The following is a 7,477-nucleotide window of genomic DNA, read 5'->3' as shown; positions in this document are numbered from 1 at the left end:
AACATACAACACTACTTTCTTTCATAGTTTTATTTTCATGATTATATATAGTTGTTATGATTAGAGGTGTATTATGAATCATATAAGTGATTAGAGTGTGAAGGAAACATGAGAAATAAAAGGATATTGTATGAAAACTAAACTATATTGAAAGTGAGGTTAGGAAAGACAAGGTTAGAGATAGGGGGAAAGGGTGGGTGGATATCAGGTTGGAAACATCTTGTTTGTGGTATTTACATTCTTTTGATGCACTGTTTCAACTCACTGACTTTTATGGTGGGAATGTGTTCCCTTGGAGACATTAAGCCTCCTTTGGTAAAAAAAAGATTATGAATTAGTAAGGCATTGTGTTTATTTTTAGTTCCGGTTCCTCAGAGCAAACAGGCAACAATCAGGCATTCAGCTCACCAAGCAGGTTTCAAACAAGTTTCAGGGTAAAAGTCCTTTAGGCTTTTATGCCGTACCTCGTGAGTTTTTACGTTCACTAAAAGGCATGCTAGGCAACTTATGCGCTGCTGTCGCAAGCCAGGGGGACTGGGGGCAACGCTCCGGGGAGCACTCACCGCCTTACCACAGTTTTTACAACGCGGACAGAGCCATCCCGCCACGGCTTGATGCCGGGGGTGCGGCAGCAAAGGACAGATTCAGGAAAGTGGAGGGCAGATCACTAGAATTTACTCACTAAGAACGATAGTGAGAAAACAGAGTGAAAAACAGACCAGAAATTTCACTACCTGTAGAGCAATAGCAAAAATCTCCCACATTTGTATCATCAAAGTCTCAAAATGAGTGGAGAAAAAGAGTGGGGCTAAAAGAGTCTTTGAAAATAAAATGATTGGAAACTCCCTACATGTGTTGAAATATGCAAACCTACAGATTCAAGAAGCTGAGCAAACCTGAACCAGGATAAACACAAAGATTTTACACGGAGATACATCATAATTAAACACCAGAAACTAACTACAAAGAAAAAGTCTTAAAAGCAGCCAGGCAAAAATGATGCATTACTTGTAGGAGAAGACCAATTTTAATGACAGCGGGTTTTTTTATATGAAACCAGGGAATTCAGAAGGAAGTAGCACATTTTTCTAGTTCTGGAAGAATAGAACTATAACCCAGAAAATCTATATCCAGTGAAATTGCTTTTCAAAAATGTAAGGGAAATAAAAACATTCTCAGAAGAGGGAAAACTAAAAGAATTTTTGCTATTAGGCCTACCTTTAAGAATCCATCTAAAAGAAGATCTTCAAATATGAAGAAAATGGCAGAAAAGGGAATCCAGAGAATCAGGAAAGAAGAATGATCAATGAAAAGAATAGAAGAGAAATAAAGGAATGAGAACCAAGTGAACAATGGAAAATAAAAATAAAATGGCAGAATTAAGCTCTAAACATATTCATTATTACCTGAAATGAAAATAGTCTAAATACACCAATCAAAAGACAGATATTAGCAGAATGGTATCCCCATTCCACAGACAATAAATACATACATAATGTGACCAATGCACTCATCTCATTAGTCACATAATCCTTTATGTCCAGCACATCTCATCTGTCCAGTACAGAGTGTTGTATGGTTGACCATCCCCATAACTCTAGGTCAGGAACCTCCCTCACCAATGGGGTAAATGTGGCGTGATGAACACATTGCCAAATCTCAACCAAGATGACATAGACAATCTATATATGCCTGTAGGCATTAAAGAAATTAAAACCATAATTTAAAAGTCCCTTAAAAAGAAACCCACAAGCTCAGATGGTATCACTGGGGAATGCTACCAAACATTTCATGAAGAATTAACACCTATTTTACACAATCCCTTCCAGAAAACAGAAGGGGAACAAATGCTTTCCAATTTTATTTCACAAAGCTGGTATTACACTGATACCAAAACCAGACAGAGACACGAAGAGAAAAGGAAACTACAGAGAAATATTTTTCATGAACCTATGCACAAAATCCTCAACAAAATTTTAGCAAACCAAATCCAACAATGTATTCAAAGAATTATACACCATAACCAGGTGGAAGTTTTCCATATATGCAAGGGTGGCTTAACATTGAAAACCTGCTAATATAATCCACTATATCAATAAGCTAAAGAAGAAATTTTGGCTTTTGTCAAATGATTGCATGTGACAAAATTCAAAACCTCATAATAAAAATTCTCAGCAAACTAGGTATAAAGAGTAACTACCACCTCTTGAGAGGAGCATCTACCAAAAATCCCTACAGTCAAGATCAGACTTAGTGGTAAAGGACTGATTACTTCTCTCTTAAGAACAGAAACAAAACAAAAATACTTGCTTTCACTATGGGTATTCATCATAGCAGTATAAGAGGATGCAATAAAGAAAAAAAAAAGAAAAGGCATTCCAATTAGAAAGAAAGAAATAAAAATGTTCCTATTTGATGATGGCTATATAGAAAACCCCAAGACATTTACAAATAAAGTCCCAGAACTGATAAGTGAGTTCAGTAATGTTGCAGGACATAAGACCAACACACAAACATTAACCACTTTCCTATATGTGTACTAAAAATCAGCGTACAGAAACTGAGATTAAAAGCATAATATCACTTATATTCACTCCTCCCCCCCAAAAAATACTTCAGTACACACTCAAGAAAATATGCATAGGAGCTGTATGCTAAAAAATTATAAAATTTTGATGTAAGAAATAAAAGAAGTCCTCAATAAATGGAGAAACATGCCATGTTCACAGATTAGAAAACTCAATGTAGTAAAGATGTCCATTCTCTCCAAATTAATCTATAAGGTTAATCTCCCAGCTACTGGGAGGCTGAGGCAAGAAAATTGCGTAAGCCCAAGAGTTTGAGGTTGCTGTGAGCTGTAATGCGACAGCACTCTACCAAGGGCAACATAGTGAGACTCTGTCTCAAAACAGACCAACAAACAAACAAACAAACAAAACCAGCATGATTTTTTGGCTACATGGAGAAGTTATTCTAAAGTTTAGCCATGCATAGTGGTGTGACCCTGGGATCCCAGCTACTCAGGAGGCCAGAAAAAAAAGAAAAAGAAAAAAATGTACATGGTAAGACATAGACTCAACAACAGCTAAGACAATCAGGGAAATGAAGAATAAAATGGGGAGAATTACTGTCTTCAATATAAAGGCTGACTATATAGCTGTAGTAAAAAAAAGGCAATGTTGTATGTTGGAGGAACAGACACATAGATCAATGGAACAGAAAAGAGAACCCAGAAACCTCCACAAATATGCTGAATTTTGACAAAAGTGCACAAACAGGACTGGGAACTGTGGCTCAACCCTATAACCACAGCACTTTGGAAGGTCAAGGCAGGAGGATTGCTTGAGGTCAGGAGAATGAGACCAGCCTGGACAATATAGTGAGACGCCATCTCTACACAATTTTTTGTTTGACTTGCTAGGAGTGGTGATATGTGCCTCTAGTTCTAACTATCAGGGAGGCTGAGGCAGGAGGATCCCTTGAGTCAAGAAATTCAGGTTTATAGTGAGCTATGATTGTGCCATTACACTCCAGTCTGGATGACAGAGCAAGACCCAGTCTCACACATAGAAAAAGTGCACAAGCCGTTCAATGAAGGAAGAACAGCTCGACAGCTTTCTCAACAAATGGAGCCAAAGCAGTTGAATATCCACAAGCAAAAAACAAACACAAAAAACAAAACCTAAAAACAACAACAAAAAACCCCTCACCTTTACCTACCCAGAGTTCATACTTTATACACAAACTCGCTATAGGTCCTGGATTTAAACATAAAATGTAAAAACATCTTAAAAAGAATAAGAGAAAATCTTCAGAATCTAGAGCAAGACCAAGAATTCAAAGACAAAGGAAACACGATAAATTGGACTTTATAAAAAGTTAAATCTTTTGTTTGGCAACAGACTTTATTAAGAGGATGAAAAAACAAACCACAGTGTTTTGGGAGAAACTATATTTAAGGCACATATCCACCAAAGGATTAGTATGCAGACTATAGAAAGGATGCTCACAACTGAGCTGTAAAAATATATACAATCCAAATAAGATAGAAGAAAAGTCACAAAAGGCATCTCTCCGAAAAGATATACAGATGGTGAATAAGACATTCAACACCATCAGCAATCAAGGAATTGCAAATTTAAAATACAGTAAGATATCATTATGTATTGGGTAATGGGTAAAATAAAAACGGTGATCAAATCAAAGGCTGGCGATGATCCAGAGGAACTGGATCGTTCATATAATGCTTATCAGAATGTAAAATGTGATTCTGATAGGGCCTGAAAATTGCACTCCTGGACATCTATACCAGAGGAAAGAAAAGTTCCATTCTCACACACAGAAAACCCTGTACATAAATGCTCATAACAGCTTTATTCATAATAGACCCAAACTGAAATGGATCCAGATATCCTTCAACAGCGAGTGTTTAAACAAAATGGATCCCAGCCCTATCATGGAATATTACTCAGAAATAAAAAGAAACAAACTATTGATACAAATAGTAATGAGAGTGAATCTCTGCCGAGTTATGCTAAGCAAAAAAAAAAAAAAAGTCAAATGTAAAATGTTACTTATTGTATGATTCCATTGATATAACATTTTTGAGAAGCCGGAAGATAAAAATAGAAAATAGATTAGTGATACAGGAGGGATGGGAGAGGTGGGTTTGGTAGCAACAGTGCCCTGGGAGAGATGGTCCTGGTGGTGGAAATGTCCTTTATCTTGACTGCAGTGATCAAACATGAACCTACACATGTTGTGTGAAACTACACACACATGCAAGTAAGTGTGAGTAAAACTGGGTAAGTCTGGATGAGATCAATGTCACTATCCTGGGTGTGCTGATGTACCCAGTTTTGGAAGACGCCAATATTGGGGAAAACTCTAGAAGCATATACAAGACTTGCCTTCATTATTTGTTACTGCATTTGAGTCTATGGGATCTCAGAAAAGATTTCAACTAAAATAAGTTTAAACAGTAGGTTCAAGAAATCTATATTGGATGTAAAAGAAGGATCAATTTCTCTTGTTATTCTTAATTTCAAAATGTTGAAATATGAGAAATCTTTACTGCTACATCTACAAACAAAATAAGTTTAGCTTTTCACATAACAAAGTTTATTCACATCTATTGTATCATCTGATTCCTTTTTGTTTTCTATGTTTTTGCTTTTGTTTTTTTTGAGAAAGAGTCTCACTCTGTCACTGAGGAGAGTGACATGGCATCATCACAGCTCAAAGCAACCTCAAACCCTTGGGCTCATGTGACCCTCCTGCCTCAGCCTTCTGAGTAGTTGGGACTACAGGCACCTGCCACCACACCCAGCTAATTTTTCTTTTTCTTGTCTTTTTCCTTTTGAGACAGAGTCTCACTATGTTGCCCTGGGTAGAGTGCCATGGCGTCACAGCTCACAGCAAACTCAAACTTTTGGGCTCAAGTGATTCTCTTGCCTCAGTCTCCCAAGTTAGCTGAAACTACAGGCACCTACCACAATGCCTGGCTAATTTTTCTATTTTTAGTAGAGACCGGGTCGCCCTCTTGCTCAGACTGGTCTCTAACTCCTGAGCTCAAACAATCCACCTGCCTTGGCCTCCCAGAGTGCTAGGATTACAAGTGTGAGCCACCATGCTCTGTCAGATGCTCTTTTTGGCCTTTTAAGATAATGCTATTCTTAATTCAATCTTACGGATGAGGAAACTTAGGCAGAGAAAGCTGGAAAGTTTCATCTGTCATGGCACTGTCAGTGATCGGCTCAGTGAGCACTCTGAAAGTGAAATGAACGTCTTCTGATTGCTTAGTACAGTCTCTGCATCTGAATAATATGATCATTTCAGAAAGGCTCTAAGATCTCACACTGTGCCAGGCTCATCAATAATCATGTTGTTCATCATGAATAATACCAAGACGGAGAGGCTGGGTTTGTAGTTTGACATTTTTTTTTAAGTCACTGGTCCCTTTTTCAACAAAACAAAGAAAGGAGAATAAATTACTTGAGCTTTCTGGTAGCTTGTAAATGGGATTCTAGAAACCTTTAACTATATAGGAAGCTGAAAAACATATTCCTTAAACACATTAATGTAAAAGATTAACAATTTTTTAATGACAAGGAAAGAAACATTACTAACCAAGTACATATGAAGGGATGCTGACCCATCTGATGTGTCATGGACTTTTGGGTTTAATGCAAAATGCTATTCTTGTTAATTCTTATACTTGAACCTTTGGGTCAAAGGCACTAATTTAATGAGAGGGCATGATAGTCTCTGGGTGTGAGACATTCTGATAAATGGTAACGAGCTTTTCACTATATTAAGATGTTATTCTAATAACCACTGTTTTAGATGTTATTCTGTGTAACTTTTAGTCAGAACAGTTACTAAGAAATGCCATTTAAAATTTAAATTCAACTTGGAGCCAGATGACTAGATTTGATTTCACCCCTGGGTGCTTTTGCTGAGATCTCAGAATTGTGGAGAAACAAATCTTGAATTATAGCACTAAAAACATAAATGATTATTATCAGCAACAATTTGAGCTATTTCATGTTTAAATGGAATTCACACTGTTCACATCTGATAGGAGAAAAAGTAATAATAATGCTAAAAACCTTTGAGACACTTTAGTGAACTGTACATAGCTAAAAGATAAAAGCAATATGATCTGCCTTTATCAAAACATTTCTGTGGATTTACAACAGAAAAGTGATATCATGAACTAGAAATTGCAGCTTAACGTATCAAAACCAAATTTCTTTCTATGCTCTCAAACTGAAGTCAGCACAGCTGTAACTTTATTTATTGACACCCAGCTCCTTCCAAAGGCATCTGAAGTTGGCGGAGCTAAATGCATCTTCACCTCACAAGGCGCATTGGTCTAATGGCCTTTTGAACTAAGTAAATTTGAGAAGTGTAATAACTTTAGAAATAAAATAGGGCCCAATGCCTGAGCTCACCAAATTAAAGTAGCTTTACTTGGCAAGAATGCCATGTGATCATGAATCAAAACAATTTTAAATTTTATTGCACCATTGTCATGGGATGAACCCACAGATTTTTGAATCTTGGGCAATCTTTTTTCTGTAAATGCCAAGTCAATCTACTCATCTCAGGCACACGTTCTCCACTGATGCTCACCAGCTCTCTACAACATGCAGCTCATCCGAGTCCAGATTCAGCCTTTTCTGTAGCTATAGCAGCTCAACATTGGGCTGTGCCAGGCTCATCAATAATCACATTACTCATTGTGAACAGCAGCAAGATGGAGAGGCTGTAAAACACTTGGTTTGGATTTGTAGTTTGACACTTTTTTTGAAGTCAATGTTTCTTATTTCAACAAAGCAGAGAAAGAAAAAAAAGTTCCTTGAGCTTTTCAAAGAACTTTTTCAATTTAATCCTTACAATTTTTAAAAAGAATTATAATTAGCTTAGTTAATTTCAGATACTAACTTTAAGAAAAAAAACTGCGTTTTTTGAA

Source organism: Nycticebus coucang, chromosome 13 (assembly GCF_027406575.1).
Source record: "Nycticebus coucang isolate mNycCou1 chromosome 13, mNycCou1.pri, whole genome shotgun sequence".
NCBI lineage: Eukaryota > Metazoa > Chordata > Mammalia > Primates > Lorisidae > Nycticebus > Nycticebus coucang.
This window is presented reverse-complemented; position numbering follows the sequence as displayed.